The following is a 23104-nucleotide window of genomic DNA, read 5'->3' as shown; positions in this document are numbered from 1 at the left end:
TCTCATCCTGTGGTACTCAGTTCCTAGTACCATCTGTACTGAATTCCATACTTTTAAAGTGAGAAACAAGATAGTCTAGCTTAGCGTATGACAGTAGTGGCCATATAAATTGGATGCCATTCATACTCCAGGCCATCTGAGAAATCATACAAAGAAGTGACTTAGACATTATTGCCTCTCAGGAACTGGTTTCCTGTCTAGTAAAAAAAGCAGCGTAGTAGGTTACTTGCTGACATTTGTTTTTCAGGCTTTAAGGGTCACAGATCTGAGTTGGAGAAATGTCTTGAACTATTTGGGCCCCAGTGGTATTGGTGGATGACTTCATAAAATCTTAACATTTGCATCAACACAAATACTGCAGTCACTCAATGAAATGATGTTCACTCTGCTGACTAAATTCCTCACTGCTTTGGCCAGGGTTTCAAAACATGCTGTTTATGTTAATGCCATACCCAGACCCCTTCCAAATTAATCTTGACATCCAGCTTTATAGGTCTAAGTTTCCATTAAGTCATTACTCATATTTATTGGCAGTACCATCATTCATCTTTGATGTGTAGACACTGATTACAATCACATTTTTGGCGGGCAGGAATTTCACAGCTGTGAAGCAATCTATTATTCCTTTTGGAAAGTGCTGGAGATGAATAACTAGGAAATGACGTATTGTAAAACCATCACCACTTTAGATCTTGTCACAAGCAGTTTTTCTTCCCAAAATCATGACACTCTTCCCTGAAATCTGTTAGCTGACCTTCAGATGGTAATATTATTTCACTGATGACTGAATTATTGACATTGCATGGCTGCAACATTCTCATGGTAACCAGCTCTAGTTAATGACAATATTATATTTCATCCATTGAGACAATTGATAGGTTTTGGTGTGGGTGTGATGTAAATGTTTCCCCAAATTTAACGATTTTTTGTCATAATTTGTTCTCAAAACATTTAGCCAAGTGTAGTACAGTGGTGCAGTGTGACATTTAATTTGCCTAATTGTAGTAGAAACCACAAATAGCTAAAACCTGTAACTGTCCTATCTCTAACAAGAACCTCTGTACAGGAACTTCCAGGCTGCTGGGAGGAGCTAATTTTCTTGTAGTTCTCTGTTTAGTCTAATGCAGGGGTTGGCAACCTTTCAGAAGTGGTGTGCCAAGTTTTCAATTATTCACTCTAATTTAAGGTTCCGTGTGTCAGTACATATTATTTCACTCAGTTGGGGCTGGTGTAAGCTATTCTGGCAAAAGCACGTTTTGCCAGTGTAAGCTGCACCACAGTTGGAGCACTTTGCCAGGATAGTATACGGGCATAGCTATACCAGCAAAGCCTTCCAAGTACAGGCCAGACCACAAATGCCAAATATCTCAGCCAGAGCTTTGAGTTCTAGACACAATGAAGTTTGGTATGCTGGAGAGAGAGAATTGCTACATTTTAGTATTTTTTTACTTGTAAAACAAATCACTTATTTTTTCCACTTAATATTGATTTTCCATACTTGACAGGAAAAACAGTAATGTAGTAGTATATAGAGCTGGTCAAAACAAAGGAAAACAGTTTTATGAAAAAATTCAAAGTCATTTTTTATCTAAAGCAGAATGATTTTGCACTTTTTCATTTTTAATGGAACTTTTTTGACAAACGTTAATGTGATGGGGGGGGTTCCCTTTCTTTTTTTTCTCCCTCCCTTTTTACCACGGAATGCAATAGATTGAATGATGTCTGGAAGTTGCGGGGGGGGTTACCCACTTTTTCATATTTGTCTTTTTCCTTTTGCCCACTGTACCTTTGCCAAAGCTGAGGAAGGTTTGAAAAGTTAGAGAAGAAAAAAAGCCAATCTGTGCATTCTGCATTTTGCTGTATTCTGTCACAAAAGGGTGAAAAAAAGAAAGTGTCAGTGAGAAATTAGAAGCTTTTTGCCAAAGTTTCTGTTTTTAAAAATAGTATCTAGCTCTTATATACTGCTTTTCAACAGTAGATCTCACAGCACTTTGCAAAGGAGACAGATATCATTACCCACATTTACAGATGGGGAAACTGAGGCACTGAGATGAACTAATTTGCCCAAAGTTACCCCACAGGCCAGTATCAGAGCCAGAAATAGAACCCAGGTGTTAGTCCAGTGCTTTAGCCACTAAGCCATTTTTTTTGTTTTGAATTAAAAAATTTTGCTCTACTAGTATATATGTTAATATACGATTGTCTCTTACTGAATTGCACAGCATCCCACTACTGGCTAAGCCATTGGGGTTACTCTTTTATCTCATTGTTCAGAAGCTGGAAGTTTTGGTCATGAATTCTATTACAATACCATGTGCTAAGAATGGCTGGTGTTTGCACATACATATGACTTTGATGATGGTGTGTGGTTAGAGATGACAACGCATATGACTGTCCATATGTGTCCACATGTGATAAGCTTACAAAGATTTCAAAGATGTAGGTTGAGCTTTGCTAACATTACTATTAGATAACAATTTGCAAAAGTGCAGATTCCACGGGCAATACTTCAGAGGAATGAAGTAACCAGGTCTCAGTGCAAATAAGTTCTCAACAAACCTTGTTCCCAATCAGCAGTGTTATCCGGTCATTGTTTTACTATACTCGCTTGTACTGGACGCTGGCATTTCTCCATATGTATCTGTTGGACTGAGCATTTTGTAACTTTTCCAGGGTAATACAGGTAGCTTCTTTGCTCCGTGGCTGGTAATGGTTGATGGATCAACACAGTAGCAATCCTCCAGTCAGCCTCTACCATGCTCTTAAGGCATATCTACAGTTACCATTTAAAGTCCCTTTTTTGCACAAAAACTGTGGGAGTGTCTACACTTGCCAGTGACTTACTCAGAAGTTTCACCACAAACAGAAAACCACCTCTACAAGAGGCGTACAGCTCTTGCCAGTGATACTTTTGTGGTGGTGTGCAAGTGAAGACACATTCTTCCTTTTTACACGGCTTTTAGCCTTCAGAGGATATCCCACAGTGCCTAGGTGACCACTCTGGCCAGCAGCTCTGCTGCTCTGCTGCCAGGTAAACAGACATCTGCCCCTCCCTCTCTAAAGCCCTGGGGACTTTGAAACTCCCCTTCCTGTTTTCTTGGCAAGTGCTCACTCATCATCCTGCCAGGTGATGATGGCTGCTTCATGGAGCAAACTTGGAGCAATGCTGAGCTACTAGAGCTGATCAGTGTTTGGGGAGAGGAGGCTGTGTAGGGACCAGGGCCGGCTCCAGACCCCAGCGTGCCAAGCGCGCGCTTGGGGCGGCATTTTAACTGGAGGGCGGCAGGTGGGTCCGGCGGACCTTCCGCAGTCATGGCTGCGGGAGGTCCAACGGAGCCGCGGGACGACCGGACCTCCCGCAGGCATGACTGCGGCGGGTGCGCTGGTCCCGCGGCTCGTGTGGACCTCCCGCAGGCGTGACTGCGGAAGCTCCACTGTAGGCGCGGGACCAGCGCCCTGCTTGGGGCGGCGGAATTCGTAGAGCCGCCCCTGGTAGGAACCCAGGATGCCCAGGATAACCCCCCCTTTACCACAAGACCTATCCTCAAAATGGAGAGCTGCACTGTGGGATAGCTGCCCTCAGTGTGTTGTTCTCGTTGGCAGTGGAAGTGCTGCAAATGTGAACATGATCTGCTGCCTGTGGAAATAAGTAAGAACACAAACCAGCGCTTTTCTTTTACCGGTTCCCGATCACTGTTGAAACTGACAGTGCAAAAACTCTGCAAGTGTAGGCATAGCCTTAATCCCTTGCTGTACACTAGAGCAAATGTTTTCAACCTGTGGTCTGCAGACCCCTGGGGGGTCCGTAGACTATGTCTAAGATTTCCAAAAGGGTTCGCACCTCCATTTGAAATTTTGTAGGGGTTCGCAAATAAAAAAAAAGCTGAAAACCACTGTATTGGAGCACAGGTTTCCTGTGGAGCTGGACTGAGCTCCACACATCCTGTTTCCCCTCTGCAGTGGGATGGGAAAGCCTGAATTTGTGCTCGTTTGTTGATAGTTATTTGGGGGCATATTTTTCTGAATGTGTCGAAATGTTTAGTAAAGCAGTCAGATATCAGTTCAATAGGAAGGGGTTGATGCTCTTGATCGGGGTCCCCAACGCGGTGCCCGCAGGTGCCATGGTGCCTGCGGGGGCATCTAAATGTGCCCGCGTCCTGGCTGGCGGTCGAGCATCCGCCAAAATGCCGCCGAAATTCGGCGTCATTTCGGCAGCGACGCCTGTGGGGACCACTGCTCTTGATCAAAGGAATAACTTTTTTCCTAGATGATGATGTTCTCAGTTGCTTTTGGTTTCCTGGATCACTGTCATTTACAATATAATGTATTTGTTTTGTTCCTATTTCATTCCAGACCATCACAATTATTGCTGCTCAAATTCTATTTTTAACAAGACACTTTGACTTTTAAACTTCAATTTTCTTAATCCCTGACTATGTACAGACCAATTGGCACAAGTAACCAACTAATGTGAGATATGTTTGAAAGTTTTAAATCACATTTAGAGGAAATATGCTAGCATTCTCTCAGGAACTCTTCTAAATAAGGAACATGATATGGCAGCTGTATAGCTGCATTTCTCAATGGAGGAAAGATCATTTCTTTGGCGAGACGTAGTCTGTTTTGCCATTGGCGTAAGAGAACTGTAACACCTAGTGCTCTGTTTTATCTCATCTCAAGTTCATCTGGGACTGGATCTTGAAAACCAGCCTGTTTGTGCTGCTTTATGTAGTTTGCAAATTAAGGCTGCTGAGTGCTTGTGGTAACTTTGCACTAATTGTGTTCTTTCTTTTGATAATAGTTAAAGAACTACATTTGGGGTTTTTCTCTCAGCAAGTTTGACAATGTCTTTGACAGCAAAATGAGTGCAAATTGTGGTTATTTTGTTAATTGTTAACAGAATTCTTATAATCTACATGGAAACGGAATTTAAATTAAAATCTGTTTAAATTATGGTTGCGGTTAACCTTTCTGTAAGAAAATATTTTCCACATTATCTTTGAGGCCTTTTAGATGCTCAGTCAATCAAATTTATATTACAGAGTGGAATGCAGTCATGATGAAGTGTGTATACTAACCACTAAAATGTAAGTTTCCATCTTTGCAGTTCCAGTGTGAGCTCCTGTGGGAGTTCATCAGTAACTCCACTGAATAAAATTACAATATGCTTATCAAAAAAACAAGCAGGAAAAAAATCAGAAAAGTGTTTTGTGGATGTTTAATAACAAAAATAGCTTTAGACACTAAACTATATGTACACCATACTTATAGACTCATAGACTTTAAGGCCAGAAGGGACCAACATGATCATCTAGTCCAGGGGTCGGCAACCTTTCAGAAGTGATGTGCCGAGTCTTCATTTATTCACTCTAATTTAAGGTGTTGTGTGCCAGTCATACATTTTAACGTTTTTAGAAGGTCTCTTTCCATAAGTCTATAATATATAACTAAACTATTGTTGTATGTAAAGTAAATAAGATTTATAAAACATTTAAGAAGCTTCATTTAAAATTAAATTAAAACACAGAGCCCCCCAGACCAGTGGCCAGGACCCGGGCAGTGTGAGTGCCACTGAAAATCAGTTTGCGTGCCACCTTCGGCACCCATGCCATAAGTTGCCTACCCCTGATCTAGTCTGACCTTCTGCACATCACAGGTCACAGAACCACACCCATCCACTGCTCTAATAGGCACATAACCTCTGGCTGCGTTCCTGAAGTCCTCAGATCTTGATTTAAAGACGTCAAGTTCCAGAGAATCCACCATTTACTCTAATTCATACTGGCAAGTGATCCAGGCCACATGCTGCAGAGGAAGGAAAAAAACAAAAAAACCCAGGCTCTCTGCCAATCTGACCTAGGGAAAAATTTCAGACTGACCTCAAATATGGCGATCAGTTAGATCCTAAGTATGTGGGCAAGACCTACCAGCCAGGCCCCTTGGAAAGAATTCTCTATAGTAACTCAGAGCCCTCCCCATCTACTGTCCCATCTCCAGCAGTTGGGGATTTTTGCTACTGGCAGTCACCAATGGGCTACAAGCCATCGTAGGCAGTCCCATCATACCACCCTCTCCATAAATTTATCAAGCTCAGTCTTGAAGCCAGTTCGGTTTTTTGCCCCCACTGCTCCCCTTAGAAGGCTGTGGCAGAATTTCACTCCTTTGATGGTTAGAAACCTTCATCTAATTTCAGCCCTAAACTTATTGATGGCCAGTTTATATCCATTTGTTCTTGTGTCAATGCTACCTTTAACTTAAATAGCTCCTCTCCCTTCCTTGTGTTTATTCCTCTAATATATTTAAAGAGAGCAATCATTCCTCCCTTCAGCCTTTTATTGGTTAAGATAAACAAGTCAAGGTCCTTAAGTCTCCTATTTTAAGGTAGATTTTCCATTCCTCTGATCATCCTAGTAGCCCTTCTTTGAACCTATTCCACTTTGAATTAATCTTTCTTAAACATGACAGACTACACAGTATTCCAGATGAACTCTCACCAATATCTTGTATAATGGTACTAACAGTTCCCTGTCTCTACTGGAAATACCTCTCCTGATGCATCCTAGGTTTGCATTAGCCTTTTTCACAGCTGCATCACATTGGAGGCTCATAGACATCCTATGATTACACCCAGGTCTTTTTCCTCCTCTGTCGCTTCCAACTGATACATACTGAGTGTACAGCACAAATGCTTCTTGTTAGTCCTTACGTGCATGACCTTGCACTTTGCATTATTAAATTTCATCCCATTTCTATGACTCCAGTTTTCAAAGTCATTGAAGCCTTCTTGTATGATATTCTGCTCCTCCTCCATATTGGCAGTACCTCCCAACTTCATGACATCTGCAGTATAGCTATTTCAGATCTATCAGGCAACACATCATACAAATGAAGCGGCTTTCAGATACCCTCTCCAAAATAATGTACACCCTACAGCTTCCACAGCCAGTTGTCTTCACTGTCTCTTCCATTCTTCAGAACCCTACTACTGCTGCTTCTGTAGCTGTAATAGCCTTCCCTCCTATGCTCCTGTCAAATAATAATAAAAACCCACAAACATCAAAACCAGAACACCACACACACACACACTCCCCTTTACAAACTCCTGGCTGCCAACCCCACGCCTGCGGCTCAGCTACTGGCCCCACACCCAGGGTCCCAGGTTGCCAGCCCTCGCCCGGGGTCCCGGCTGCTGGCCCCCCCCGCCGGGATTCCACATCCACCCTCAGCTGTGGCCCCGTCTCAGCCCTCTTACCTCTGTCCACGTACCTGCCCATCCTGGAGTCATGGCCCTGCTCCCTGTCCTGGCTCTGGGGGAGGAGGGCACAGGGTAAAAGCTTGGGGACCACTGCTCTAGACAAAAAGAGAGTGGTGAGACCAGTGGAGGAGGACGTTAGGTAGTATGGCCGAGATAATATTGAGAAGTGTGCCCTCCATTTTCCACAAGGGTTGCACTCTAGAGGTGCTTCTGGACTTCTTGACTATTATTATTCTTAGTGACTATTATTGCTTTTTACCTGACCAGGACATTGTTAGACTTTTTGTCTGATAGTGAGTCCTGGCAGAGTTATCTATATCTTTTGTGATTTCCAGACTTGTTTATTCTTGCAGTGCTCTGCTCTTGGGGTTACCTTTGAAGATCTTTCAGGAGTTTCTGTTTCTGCAGAATGTGACTTCTAGTTACATAGCAGAGTTAGCCCTGAGGAACATATTAAACCTGTTCTCAGAAGTTTGCATTGGGTTCTGTTTGCTTTCAGATGTATATGAACGAGTTGATTTAGGTCTTTAAGTGCTTTGTTGGATGTCGGTTATCAGAGAGAATGCCTTTTCCTCTACATATCTAATTCAGCTCACTCTTAATTTTGAGATAATTTCAGAGCACCTCAACCACTTTTGCTGACAGCTTCCACAAGTGAATTCTCAGTGGTAGGAGCAGAGTGTTCTCAGTGGAAGGCCCATGAATTTGGAATTTATTTCCCCAGTTTGATTCAACAAAGCTTGTATCTGATGATTTTCAAACCATAGTGTTAGGTTCACTTTTATATTAGGGAATTTGACTAAGAAGGGTAACCATGGGGTGCATTAAGATGTTGTCTTGGAGGAGCTTCACTTTAATTGGTAATGGTCAAAATGTTTATAATTGTACATTTTTTGTAAATTCTAAAATAAATAAAAGTACTTTCTAAATGCCCTGTCTGGAGAGCAAGATCTGAGGGTGATAATGGATTAGATATAATCTCACACAGCCATTGGCAGGAAAAAGTAAGGCATATCCTGGAATCCATAGATTTGCAGAAGTCATTCTCAAACTGTGGTTCTCAAAGGGAGAAAAAGATGATAAAGAGATTTAGATGGTGTGATTTATGAAAAAAATTAAGGGAATTTAATATGTACATCCTAGAGAAAAGAAAACTAAGTGGAGATGTGAGATTTCATAATATAAATGAGAGTAAAGAATTACGTGGTTGAATGGTACAAGAGGGAGAATGTAATTTAGGTATGAGTAATAGTGATCTCTCAACATCACTGAGGGCTCTAAAAAGGGCGCTAGGGGTGATCACGGCAATTACAGACCGGTAAGTCTAACGTCGGTACCGGGCAAATTAGTTGAAACAATAGTAAAGAATAAAATTGTCAGACACATAGAAAAACAAAAACTCTTGAGCAATAGTCAACATGGTTTCTGTAAAGGGAAATCGTGTCTTACTAATCTATTAGAGTTCTTTGAAGGGGTCAACAAACATGTGGACAAGGGGGATCCGGTGGACATAGTGTACTTAGATTTCCAGAAAGCCTTTGACAAGGTCCCTCACCAAAGGCTCTTACGTAAATTAAGCTGTCATGGGATAAAAGGAAAGGTCCTTTCATGGATTGAGAACTGGTTAAAGGACAGGGAACAAACGGTAGGAATTAATGGTAAATTCTCAGAATGGAGAGGGGTAACTAGTGGTGTTCCCCAAGGGTCAGTCCTGGGACCAATCCTATTCAATTTATTCATAAATGATCTGGAGAAAGGGGTAAACAGTGAGGTGGCAAAGTTTGCAGATGATACTAAACTACTCAAGATAGTTAAGACCAAAGCAGATTGTGAAGAACCTCAAAAAGATCTCACAAAACTAAGTGATTGGGCAACAAAATGGCAAATGAAATTTAATGTGGATAAATGTAAAGTAATGCACACTGGAAAAAATAACCCCAACTATACATACAACATGATGGGGGCTAATTTAGCTACAACGAGTCAGGAAAAAGATCTTGGCGTTATCGTGGATAGTTCTCTGAAGATGTCCACGCAGTGTGCAGAGGTGGTCAAAAAAGCAAACAGGATGTTAAGAATCATTAAAAAGGGGATAGAGAATAAGACTGAGAATATATTATTGCCTTATATAAATCCATGGTACACCCACATCTCGAATACTGTGTACAGATGTGGTCTCCTCACCTCAAAAAAGATATTCTAGCACTAGAAAAGGTTCAGAAAAGAGCAGCTAAAATGATTAGGGGTTTAGAGAGGGTCCCATATGAGGAAAGATTAAAGAGGCTAGGACTCTTCAGTTTGGAAAAGAGAAGACTAAGGGGGGACATGATAGAGGTATATAAAATCATGAGTGATGTTGAGAAAGTGGATAAGGAAAAGTTATTTACTTATTCCCATAATACAAGAACTAGGGGTCACCAAATGAAATTAATAGGCAGCAGGTTTAAAACAAATAAAAGGAAGTTCTTCTTCACGCAGCGCACAGTCAACTTGTGGAACTCCTTACCTGAGGAGGTTGTGAAGGCTAGGACTATAACAATGTTTAAAAGGGGACTGGATAAATTCATGGTGGCTAAGTCCATAAATGGCTATTAGCCAGGATGGGTAAGAATGGTGTCCCTAGCCTCTGTTCGTCAGAGGATGGAGATGGATGGCAGGAGAGAGATCACTTGATCATTGCCTGTTAGGTTCACTCCCTCAGGGGCACCTGGCATTGGCCACTGTCGGCAGACAGATACTGGGCTAGATGGACCTTTGGTCTGACCCGGTACGGCCTTTCTTATGTTCTTATGTTATGTTCTTAGGTACCACAGTTACAGATGTTCAAGAATAAATAAGAAGCCAGCAACGATACAGGGAAAAGATTAGCTGACCTAGGAGTTGTTTTTCATATCTATAATCTTTGCTATGTATTCTTTCAATTTTTTTTAGAGCTAACAATTTCACTATCTATTATTTCATATATATTTTTCTGCACTTGTGTATTCTAGGTTATTCAAATTTAGAAAAAATAGTCTTTGCCTCTTAAATGCTATCTCCACACGTACCAATCATACCAGTCATGGCCCTGTCATAGACTTCCATTATGATGTTGGGCAAGTCAACATGTCTTTGCTCCACATTTGAAAAATGGGCATAAAAATCCCTCTAGAAGTATTGGGTCAAAAAATCAGAATGTGTCTTAAAATTATTAGAAGTGTGGGCAAAATAGTACAGGACAAATTCAAATCTAATAAGTCATTCACTTTCACTTCTAAGCCTCCTCAGAATTATTGTTTTTCATTCCAACTGTATTTTATGTAATTTCCTCCCTGATTTCTTACTTGCATTTTTATTGCGCTGCAACAAGGCAATTGCTATTTTGGGCTGTACACAAATGTCATAGAGCAGGTGGGAGATAGTTTCCATCCACGTGGTTTTAGTGAAGTAGTACATGGCACATAGCATTCAGCTTTGGGCTCCACATTACTAGAAAGATGTTCACAAATTGGAGGCTATTCAGAGAAGTACAAAGGGCCTGGAGGGACTCATTTATGAGGAAAGAATTAAAGAGCATAAAAATGAACATAGATTGGCTAAGCAACAATTAAGAGACTGATCTAATAAAGTTTACAAATATTTATAAGGTGTTAATACCAAGGATATCTGAATTATTAATAATAATCAGACTAATGCACACTGCTTCTTGCCCAAACGGATCAGCCATCAGCTGCAGTGGTTCACCAGACTGAGCCAACAAGTCAGTGTATTTAAGACCTTGAAACAGAATGGAGCTTAGCTCAACATCACCTCCGCAAGCTTATCCGTAACCAGTCTATCCTGATACTAAACAATTATGATAAAACACAGTGTTGCTGAACTCCTGTGTATCTGGCATTGACTCCAGTGCAGCTTTCCATTCCATTATAGAGTTCTTCTATCATGCTATCTTCCCAGAGATGCCAAGTCTCCTTATCAGATCCCACAAACTTTCTCAATGTGCTGAATCAAAGGCCTGACAGAAGTCTATAAAAGGTGCTGCACTTAGCTTATTAAATTCAGCCATCTTCTCAAAAAGTGATCTCAAGGTAAAGATCTGATCAACAATGGAACAACCAGGTCGAAAGCTTCACTGAGTATCCTAGCCTTTGCCACATTTTTGATTCAAGCTGTTAATATGGTTTGGTTATTAATCCAGATAACTAAGTCCATGGCCATTACCATCAAGCAGCCTCCAGCTCCAGATTATAACTAGCTCAGTATTAATCCCACTGGGCAAGATATCAAGCAGGTGGCAACTGTTAAATATTTGGGCAGTGTCATATATGTGCTGGAGGGTGTGGGCATTTGTATATCAGCAGCTGCTGCTGTATTTCAGGCTCTTCAGCAGCCTTTGTGATGACATTGTGATGTCAAGCTTACTTTGAAGCTGTGGATCTATAGAACCACTGTTATACCAACTCTATTGTATGGAAAAGAAACATGGGAGCTAAGGAAGGCTGAAGAACATTGGATTGACGTTTTTGAGTCCTGGTGCCTCCATATCAAGTGGCAGGACAAGATCAGAAATTAAGATATTTGAAGCTGAACATAGCAACTGCCACATCAGCTCTGAGGCAGTTTTGGGTGCTTTCTTGGTATGGGTGTATTATTAGAATGGAAAAACAATGAATTCCAAAGTGTGTGTACCAAAGAATGCTGCTACGTGGCTGATAATCATCTGGGAGTCAAAAGCTTTAGTGGCACAACAAGATAGCCTGTAATGGACGTGCAACCAGACTACCTTAAGCACCTTGCCAGGGATTGATCTGGCTGATGCTCAATTTGCAAGGAGGCCACATCCCTTTAGATAAATGGTACAGGGAGGTGTAACTACTGGTAATTAGATGAAATTAAAAAAAGGAAATTTTAAGTGGAAAATCTTGGCAATGAGACCTCCAAAGTCATGGAATAGTTTCCATAAGAAAAATGTGGAATTCCCATTCTTTGAGAATTTTAAAACAGGACTGATCCAAACACTAGAAAATCTATTTTAGAGAGATGGACTGGATGTTCTAATAGGGTTGTTTGTTTGTTTGTTTGTTTGTTTGCCATTTTAGTGTGACTTCTCCTGTTAGAATATCATTAGAAAAAGTTCTATATTTTTTATTTCTTTATTATATGTCTTATTATAAAAATGCAACACAGAAAAGACAAAAAAAAAAAAAAAAAAAAAAAAAAAAAAAAAAAAAAAAAAAAAACAAATCAAAAATTTTTCTGTTTGGAGTCTGGGGGTAAAAAATCCCATCCATTCCATTTTTTTTTTTGATTGATGAATTGGAAATTCAAACCAACAAAACAAGTATAGGCTGATAATACAATATAGTATGGTAAATGAACAATTCAAATTTGGATCATAGCTTTCTTGTTAATATTGCTTTATTACAAATCATACAGTATAAGTCTGTACAACCAAAGTAAAGTTTTCAAAAATGTTTGCTGTAGGGAAAATACAAAATATTTACGTGGGTCACAAACAGTGATTTTTGTTTCAAGAATGGGGAGATGGAATAATATTTCATACTGAAGTTTCAATGCAGATTTTTCTCTAGTGTTTGCCCATTCATCTCCATCTAAACTTACTTCTTACTAGTAAAGAGGGAAGAAATCCAAAGAAAACAAATAAAAAACTAGACATGGGCGCACCTGAGTCCCGCGACATGTATCTATGTAAAGAAATTGTGTTGAAGATTTGTCACTGAAGAGTTAGCATCTACGCAAGAGGTTCAGTTCAGATCAGAAGTGATGATGTGACTTAATTGAAGAACTCAAGGTTTATTTTTCTGAGCATGTGGGTTAACCTATTTAAAATCTGATGTCCAGCTGGGAATCAGTAGGGACTGGAAAATGTTGAAGATTTTTTTTTCTGATGAACAGGAGAACATTCAAGACTTTCACCTTTATTATTAAGCATTGCTGAGTGACCTTTGGGTGTCTATTTTCAGGTAACAAAGGTCAATCAAAATCCACATGTAAATCAGCTTTTTGGCTCAGAAATTTTAATATTAAGGTTATCGATAAAAAATTAAGAAAAAAACAAAGAAAAGGAATAGTTGCATACTGTATTGTATTTGTCCAACCCTCTAATTTATTTACCCAGTGTATTTATCCAGTTTATTTACCCAGTTTGTCCAAAAATCTGTACTTTCACAAAGGAACCATATTTTAATAATTCTGTGGTAATTTAAACAAGTTTTGGGACAGGTATAGGGAGCCTCAGTTTTTATTGATTTGCTCCTCATGCAACTTCATTGAAATCAATGAATCTGCATAATGTGCAAATCAAGGCAGAACTTTGCCTAGGCAACTTAAATACTTCACTGAAAACCCACTCTTACTACTAGTCAGTTTCTGTTTTTATTAAAAGACAAGCTTCCATTCTTCCCTTCATGTCTTCCCGCCCTACTTTGTATGACTAGGATTTGGATGTTGCCTCTAGCGATGTTCATTTTATGATTTTGCGAGATGACTTTTAATGATATGGTGTCACATGAGTCTCTATTCGTGATTTGAATAACTGGGTTATTGTACTTGGCATGATTTCAACATCATCTGAACTGACATGTCCTGCTGAAATAATTAGCATCTAAAGACAGCAAGTCAAAATGGCTGTAATAACTAAGAACAAGATTGTGATCAATCCCTTATCTGGTTGTGGCACACAACTCCAGCACAAACACTTTTTGCAGCCCACACAAGGTCTGATTACAATAGCGGTTCCTTGGTGCTGGAACTGTTCACCACTTCTTCCCCTGGTGAGCCAGCTGTTCAAAAATGAATGGCGAAAAGGCGAGTCCCTGGCTCCATACACTGGCCTACAGAGCAGGGCCTGTGCACCAGAAAATGCAACCCCAGTGTACACTGTACACTCTCTCCAACCTCATGCGCACTGGGGAACTCCAGGAGACATTGTTGGCCACATTCTCAGCCCCATAGCACAAGGCAGTCGGAGGCTGCCCATAACCTCTATGCTGAGGACAGACACTCATAGTGTGGAGAAGTCCCCAGTAGGTGTAGAATTAGGGCTAGTCTACACTAGAAGTGCTACAGCTGCTGTGTGCCAATGGCATAATAAAAGCACCTCCGCAAGAGGCGGCAGCTATGTCAGTGCAAAAAGTTCTCCCACCAACATATTGCTGTCCACACTGGCAGTTAGGTCAGTATAATTGACATCACTCAAGTAGGGTTGCCAACCCTCCAGGATTGGCCTGGAGTCTCTCAGAATCAACATCCATTTTCTGGTGACTACTGAAAACAAGTCAGTAGATTTTAATAGGGTATTTTTAAAAAATGACATTGTCATGTTGGAAAAAAAAATCTGGAATAGCTTCAGTCAGAGTTGGCAACCCTACACTCAGGGGAGTGGCTTATTCGCTCCCCATAGCAACATAAGTTACACCGACATAACCCGTAGTGTAGATGAGCCCTCAGTGAAGTTGGCTCATACATCTCCCTCCCCACAGTTGCAGTGGAGGTGAGGTTGGGGGAAAGGAAAGAGGAGTGCCTGGAGCATCATACATTCCAGCGGATGCAATTTACGGTAGTGCCTGGAGTCAAGCCAGGAATCAGGGAGCTTGTAAACAGCACTCTCACCCTCTGCTGAGCCTGGCAGAAGCTGGATGAAATAAAGAAACAGGCCCTGTGTCTTTGAATTCCAAATAGTCATTTTGAGGTGCTTATAACTTTTTTCAATCTCGTGCCTTTCTGGCTAAAATGTGGCAGGTTTGTTCTAAGCCAGGGAGCTAATTCTTATGGAAAGCTTGAGTGAAAGTAGTTCCTCCATTTTCAAGAACCAAAATACAGATTTCCCATTATGCAATTATTGTTGAACAGCTCTAACTTGTCAGTGGTAAAACCTTGAAATTTGGCAGGGGGATTGGCTGTAGGACATGGGTGGGTGGTAGAAATGGGTTGTGGTTTATCAAAGGTTTAAGAGTTTTAAAGTGTTCTTTGCGTATTCACACTGCATTTTATAATGCAATCCGATGCCACAGTTCTGCCTCTTTGTTCCTTAGGAAAGTTTGTAGGCATAGCTGTGTCTTTTTCTGTCATTACTGAAAGTGCTCAGGGACCATGGCTGTTTCCTTACAAATGAGAGAGGTCTGCATGGATGGCCACAAGAGCTCCTCCTGACGGGTTGCACATATTGCACAATAGAGTATTCTTATGCTGTCTAGCAAATAGCTGAACATGGTGGAATTCTTTTTTTTTTAATTACAGAATTCTATACAAAGCAAACAAAACTACATTAAAAGAACATTATGGCTGTTAACTGCATTACACAACAGTAAGGAAATGACAAAGCTAAGGTTGCCTCTGCCTTTTTGTGTGTATGTATTATGATACAATGTTTTATTACATAAGCACATATTGTTTTTTGCCCACGGACTCTGCCTCATTCTCTATGCATATTGGAGAGAGAATGAGGGAGGCTTGTATACTATATTGGTCTAGTGTCCAGAAAAACCAGTCCTCATTCAGCGCAGAAGCTATATTGTGTTGTGAATGAGACAGTGTATTTCCATCAAAAGGGAAGAACTCAGTGAACTGGGACCCAGGAGGTCTAGGTCTTTTTCTGCCTCTGCCACAGACTCTTTATGTGACTTTGAGCAAATTATTTAATCTTACTGAGTATCACTTGGTATAATAATACTTCCAACCTTGACGGGGCATTGTGAGTATCAAGACATTAATACTTGGGAGGCACACAGGTACCCTGTGAATGAACATTGTCGAAAAGTGTTCTAGGCTGCATCTAGTCCATTTTGAGTGCAAGGTTTGGATGGTATGCAGTGAATGAGACATGGGGGCATCCTTTGAATGGTGAAGAAATATTGAGCATGTTGTTATTCACTGAGCATTGTCCTTGTACATGGAATGAAGAAGGGTTCTGTGGGAAAAAAATTGTATGTGATCCAGTCATTAAAAGATTTTTTGAAATGCCTACATATGCATGGGAGAATTAATGTTGGTATTTCCTATCTTTGGGGTGTTTCTCTTTGGAACCTTAAAGTTCTTTTAATATAGGTATGTTTGGTATATCATGCTTTATGTGCTAGATTATCCAGTCCAATATAGCCACAGGGCCGCCCAGAGGATTCAGGGGCCTGGGGTCTTTGGCGGAGAGGGGCCCCCGCTTCGGCGGTTATTCGGCAGCGGGGGGTCCTTCCGCTCCAGGGCCCACCACTGAAGTGCCCCAAAGACCCACGGTGGAGGGCCCCCGCTGCCGAATTACCGCCAAAGACGCAGCTTTTCAGCGGCGGGTCCCAGAACGGAAGGACCCCCCCCGCCGCATTACCACCAAAGACCCGGAGCAAAGAAGCTCCGGGGGCCCGGGCCCCGTGAGAGTTTTCCGGGGGCCTCGGAGCGAGTGAAGGACTCTGCTCAAGGGGCCCCGAAAAACTCTTGTGGGGGTCCCTGCGGGGCCCAGGGCCTGGAGCAAATTGCCCCACTTGCACCCCCTCTCCCCTGGGTGGCTCTGTATAGCCACTTTGCATTGCATAAGTGGTGCAAAAAAACTGGCCAAAGAAGGCCAGTGGAGAATTCCTCCTATACAGCGGAACTTTCTGCCAGTGAGAAGATGGCAGAGGCTGCTCTTCCACCTTCTATGCCAGTCTTTCCCCTCCCTCCCCAATATAAAGTGTGTGAGGAAGTGGTGTGGAGATGTGGTGTGGGCAGAACAGGGAGGGTATGTGGATGAGCAGAGTTCCACTACATCCATTTCTTCATTTGAGTAAGATTCCTGAGAAAGAATAGTGTTTACAGCTGCTCTCTGCAATTTAAACTTCCTTCAGGGCTGGAGGATGAGAATCAGGGAGCCACTACTGGCTCGCTGCAGTTTCTACTTGGGTAGGATAGTAAATCTGCCCATTAATGAATTTTAAACTGTAATATGTTAGAAATATATATAAAATGAAATGACAAATTACCTTGTGCATGAAAGTCCTAAATTAATTTGCTCATTATGACTGTCTATCCACTTGGCAGTGATGTGGTCGGTCATACTAATTCATGTAAATAAGATACTTGCTTCACCCACAGAATTAATATATTTTCTTTTCAGACTAACAAACTCTTTTGTTTAGTCATGCACATATAACAGTTTAGTGTTTTGTGCCTGAAAGGTTTTTTAGTAAATCTTGTATTCCTCAAGAACTAGCAAGGTTCTACAGAAAATTTGTAAGTGCTCCGGGGTTATTGAAATTTTTTATTATGTCAGCATTTTTTTAATTTCTTGAGCATCATTATCTCCCGCAATCTGTATCTGACTTATTTTCCATAAATGCACCATCAATCAACCTTTTTTCATAAAAAACCTACATGAGAGAGTCATTTGGGGCTCTTCAGTAAAAGCGCAGAGCCTGCCTGATTCATTTGAAGCTGATTCCTTTTTTGACTTTTGACACCCATCTAGTGGATACAGCTCAGTATAACAATGTTAAACTCCAAACACTTCCAAAGTCACAAAACTCCTCAGCCTCATGCATACTAGTGGACGTCCAGTCCAGAATGCAAGGATGATTGAATGCAACTCTACTGATTCTAGCCTACATGTTTTTAAATTTTAAACTTTTAAAAACATAAATCTTTGCATCAGTGGACGGCAAAATCATTTGCATCAAAGCACCAGAAATCCACACTGGCAGAAATAAGCTTTGTAAGTGAAAAATTCATACCTGATCCACCAAAAGGGAGATTGACCAACCAAAAAATATTGCTAGAACATGCAGGGGTGTAATCAGGAAGGCCAAGGCACAATTGGAGTTGCAGCTAGCAAGAGATGTCAAGGGTAACAAGAAGGGTTTCTACAGGTATGTTAGCAACAAGAAGGTGGTCAGGGAAAGTGTGGGACCCTTACTGAATGGGGGAGGCAACCTAGTGACAGATGATGTGGAAAAAGCTGAAGTATTCAATGCTTTTTTTGCCTCGGTCTTCACAGACAAGGTCAGCTCCCAGACTGCTGCACTGGGCAACACAGTATGGGGAGGAGGTAAGCAGCCCTCTGTGGTGAAAGAACAGGTTAAGGACTATTTAGAAAAGCTGGACATGCAGAAGTCCATGGGTCCAGATCTAATGCATCCAAGGGTGCTTAGGGAGTTGGCTGATGTGGTTACAGAGCCACTGGCCATTATATTTGAAAATTCTTGGTGATTGAGGGAGGTCCCGGACGATTGGAAAAAGTCAAATATAGTGCCCATATTTTAAAAAGGGAAGAAAGAGAATCTGGGGAACTACAGCCGCACCTCAGTCCCCAGCAAAATCATGGAGCAGATCCTCAAGGAATCTGTGGATACAGGGAAAGTGGTGGATGTGATTTATTTTGACTTTAGCAAAGTTTTTGATACGGTCTCCCACAGTACTCTTGCCAGCAAGTTAAAGTAGTATGGATTAGATGAATGTACTATAAGGTGGATAGAAAGCTGGCTAGATTGTCAGGCTCAACAGGTAGTGATCAACAGCTCGATGTCTAATTGGCAGCTGGTATCAAGCGGAGCACTCCAGGGGTCAGTCCTGAGGCCAGTTTTGTTCAACATCTTTATTAGTGATCTGGATGCTGGGATGAATTGCACCCTCAGCAAGTTTGCAGATGACACTAAGGTGGGGGGAGAGGTAGATACACTGGAGGGTAGGGATAGGGTCCAGAGTGACCTAGACAAATTGGAGGATTGGGCCAAAAGAAATCTGATGAGGTTCAACAAGGACAAGTGCAGAGTCCTGCACTTAGGAAGGAAGAATCCCATGCCCCGCTACAGGTTGGGGACCTACTGGCTAAGCAGCAGTTCTGCAGAAAAGCACCTGGAGATTACAGTGAACGAGAAGCTGGATATGAGTCAGCAGTGTGCCCTTGCTGCCAAGAAGACCAATGGCATATTGGGCTGTATTAGTAGAAGCATTGCCAGCAGATCAAGGGAAGTGATTATTCCCCTCTATTCGGCACTGGTGAGGCCACCCCTGGAGTACTGTGTCCAGTTTTGGTCCCCCCACTACAGAAGGGATGTGGACAAATTGGAGAGAGTCCAGCAGAGGGCAATGAAAATTATTAGGGAGCTGGGGCAAATGACTTACGAGGAGGCTGAGGGAACTGGGGTTATTTAGTCTGCAGAAGAGAAGAGTGAAGGGGGATTTGATAGCAGCCTTCAACTACCTGAAGGGGGGGTTCCAAAGAGGATGGAGCTCGGCTTTTCTCAGTGCTGGCAGATGACAGAACAAGAAGCAATGGTCTCAAGTTGCAGTGGGGGAGGTCTAGGTTGGATATTAGGAAACACTGTTTCACTAGGAGGGTGGTGAAGCACTTGAATAGGTTACCTAGGGAGGTGGTGGAATCTCCATCCTTAGAGATTTTTAAGGCCCGGCTTGACAAAGTCCTTGTTGGGATGATTTAGTTGGTGTTGGTACTGCTTTGAGCATGGGATTGGACTAGATGACCTCCTTAGGTCTCTTCCAACCCTAATATTCTATGATTCTATGAAAAACAAAACCAAAAAAACCCCCAAAGAAACCTGAAATAGCCTATGAAATTAACTAATGAATTCCATGGTCAAGGAAACCTGTACAAAGGACCATCCTTATTAGACAACCACTTATTTGGGGACTGTCTGACATCTCCCCCAGATTCTTAATTAGAGAACCACATTTGTTAAATAACTAAGCTTGGTCAGTTCCTTGAATGGTTGTTTCAGTGGGTTTCACTGTTCTCCTCCAAGCTTTTGCTTGACTAAATTAAGAGATCTCTTCAGGTCCAAATGAACTAATGGTTACTGAACTACTTAATGAACAGAACTGTGGAAGACTCAGGGCTCCCATTCAGAGAGGTTTGAGGCAAACATTTGGTTTGTTTGTTTCAGTTTGTGTGGGATTACATCTCTTGACACTTTGAGTTTCTGGGTTTAAACAAACCCAAAAACTCAAAGCAAAATGAGCCAAGACCACTGAACTTTGCAATGCTACCACCTGAAACAACCCAGCCCATGCTCATCAGAATCTTGATGCAGTTTTCTGAAAACAATTATATGGAATTTGGAGCCATGTTTTCAAAAAGTTCATATGACTCAACATTGTTTTTTGATGAACTCAAACCAATTTCAGGTTTCATAAATTCTCTTGCTTTTCAATGTTGCTAATTTTACACAAACTTACAAGTAGCATGGGAGACAATCTCATTACACAAGAAATAACATTTTTCCCCTAACTACAATTAAAATAAAAGTCAGCCAGCCATCTTCCACCACACCTAAAATTATATTAAAGATGGCCTGAAGAGCTTATTAAAATAATTTTGAAAGCCTTCAAATCCTTAATAGAAGATATGTCAAGAAATTATGCTGGCCCCGTACTGTTTAGATGTTAGCGATATCTTCAATGTGCTTCAAGAGAAGTTGCACCAGACTCTGTCTACCAGAACTCAGGTGCTAACAGGAGTAAAACCTTTCAGTTAAGTTTTAACATGTATCCTGTAAATGACTTGGGTTTTTAAACTGCTTTTATGATGCTGTGGAGTTTTTGTAAGCATTCTGCTTCACTATTAAGTGATGTTTTTGAACTGGTTCATGTTCAGACATGATTGAACTAGTGGAACTCTATTTATTAATAATTATCCTTGGCCAAAGTTGTCAGGCCTGGCTATCAAAGGTAGGTTCCTAAATCCATAGTTACCTAAATAAAAGTGCCCAGATTTGTAGATGTGTGAGCATGTGCATCTCTCATAGATTTCCACAGGAACTGTGGGTGCTTAGCATTTCTGAAAACTTTAGGCAACTAAGCTTTAAAATTTTGGCCATTAATAAACAATAATTTTATTATTTATTTAAATACCAGCGTGCAACAGTGCTGGAACAGTTTTTATAGCGGAGATGCTGAAGGTGGAAACCATGTATTTGGGTTGTTATCACTACTTTAAGCCAAGGGGTGTGGCAGCACCCCTAGTTCTAGCACCTGTGCCAGTGTAGGGTATATACAGTGCTTTATTATAAGAAAACAGCAGACTTCTAAAACTCATTTCCTCTCCCCACCAGAAGTTGTCATCCTAATGACTCAAACAGATATAGCATGAATTAAAAGAAAAAAAGTAACACAGATGAGCTGCAGGGGAATTTTGTCTACATAGATGCAGGACATACCAGTTTTAAGGAGTAGGAGAGTGTTTGGTGAATATCGACTGGGATGTTCTTCCAAGAGTATGGAAAGCATTGAAAAAATGAATGGAGATTAGAATGGGGCAAAGAAGATAGGGGAGGGACTTGAGGAAATTGTAGGGAGCAGTATCAGGTTGTAGGAGAAAATTAGGACAGAGATATAAGCAGGAGCTGGATGGGTAGAGTGTTTTAAATGTGAGAACGAAAAGCTTGAACTGAATCTGGAAGAACAGGGAGCCAGTGCACTGATTTCAGAAGAAGGCCAACAAGAATATCATGGGTAACCATGAGCCTTTAAATGCTATGCTTTATTTCTCAAATTATAAAGCACAGCTTTATACATTTGAGATTTGGAAATTCTGTGGGGCCTGTAATAATAGGGTGTTGGTGGTCACAGGAAACATACTCAGATATGAGCAAAAGGAATTGAAATATAAAGACAAAGGTTCAAGAGACAATGCATTTCAGGATATTACTGATGATCTAATCAGTGAACAGTTCTGAAAACATCTGTTGGGCTCACTCTACTGAGTCCTTGTTGAATACCATTGTGTTGAATAATTTTTCGGAGAAGATTTGTTTTCCTTTTCTGTATTCAAACCATTTGTGAGAGATGGCATATGAGGTGATGAGAGATTCAAGAGAAATGCAGCAGAAGGCCTGAAATTCAAGGAAGAATAACAAACTGATTGAGGAGAGGATAAAAGTAAAATATATAAACTCATGGGTTTTGTTTATACTCTCTTATGCAATGCAGACCTATCTCCAGAGAGTGGATTGCTGAGAATTTGAGACATAATGTGAGGGCTGTTTCTCCTTTCCTCTGAATGCTGTTTTCTAAAATATTTTTTTTAAATGAACTTGTTTCTTTTCTAAGCAGTATCATCTCTATTTTGGATGTACCATCTTGCCTCCCTGCCCAAAATATTCTGATGGGTCATCAGTTCCTACACTCACTCTCCCCTCTCAGTTGCTTTGGTTCTTTCTTCATTGGCTACTTGGAACAGTATCTAGTAGTATATGATGAATCATGTTTATTACAGTAGTGCATAAGGACCAACCAAGAATAGGGCCCCATTGTGCTAGGCACTGTACAAACGCAGAGTAGCAGACAGTCCCTGTCATGACTGATGGACAAATCAGACCTGACACAGGCCATTCAGAGTGAATATTTAATATTTGATCCATCCTCTTTTAATCGCTTCACTGCAGTAGACGTTAGCAGCATTCTTTAAGAATCAACCTTTAACTTCCAACACTTACACTTCAGCAGAGCCACACCAGGTATATAGTGCAGATCCCAAGGTCCCCAACATATATTTTCTGTTATGGAGCACTGAAAATAGAACTGTTTATTTCTGTAGAGGCACAAATCGCCTGGGTACCAAGTAGCGCCCACTTACAACTGTGCCTGTCCAGAAGACTGTACCCCATCCTATCAGATGCAGCCCTGACCTTGTGGTCCACACATTCATCACCTTCAGACATGAATACTGTAACGCATTGTATGTAGAAACTGAGCTGTGTGCTCCAAAAATCCCTCCATCTGGTACAAAATGCAGCGGGCAGGCTGCTAAGCAACACAGGTTGCCATGAGCACATCATCCTGACGCTGTGCACTCTGCACTAGCTCCCCATTGATTACAGAGTCCAGTTCAAGGCTTTTTGTTCTGAGTTTTCAAAGCCCTTTGTGGAATTA

General features: G+C 41.2%; 1 protein-coding gene across 13 annotated transcripts in view; it reads left to right on the top strand.

Moving 5' to 3' along the window:
- Positions 1 to 23104, top strand: part of PDE4D (phosphodiesterase 4D) — a 1085833-nt gene that overhangs the window by 857026 nt on the left and 205703 nt on the right. The gene's annotated exons all lie outside the window — the stretch shown is intronic.

The sequence above is a fragment of the Mauremys reevesii genome, linkage group 6 (genome assembly GCF_016161935.1).
Source record: "Mauremys reevesii isolate NIE-2019 linkage group 6, ASM1616193v1, whole genome shotgun sequence".
NCBI lineage: Eukaryota > Metazoa > Chordata > Testudines > Geoemydidae > Mauremys > Mauremys reevesii.
Note: the sequence above shows the minus strand (reverse complement) of the source record. Positions and strands in the feature narration are given on the sequence as shown.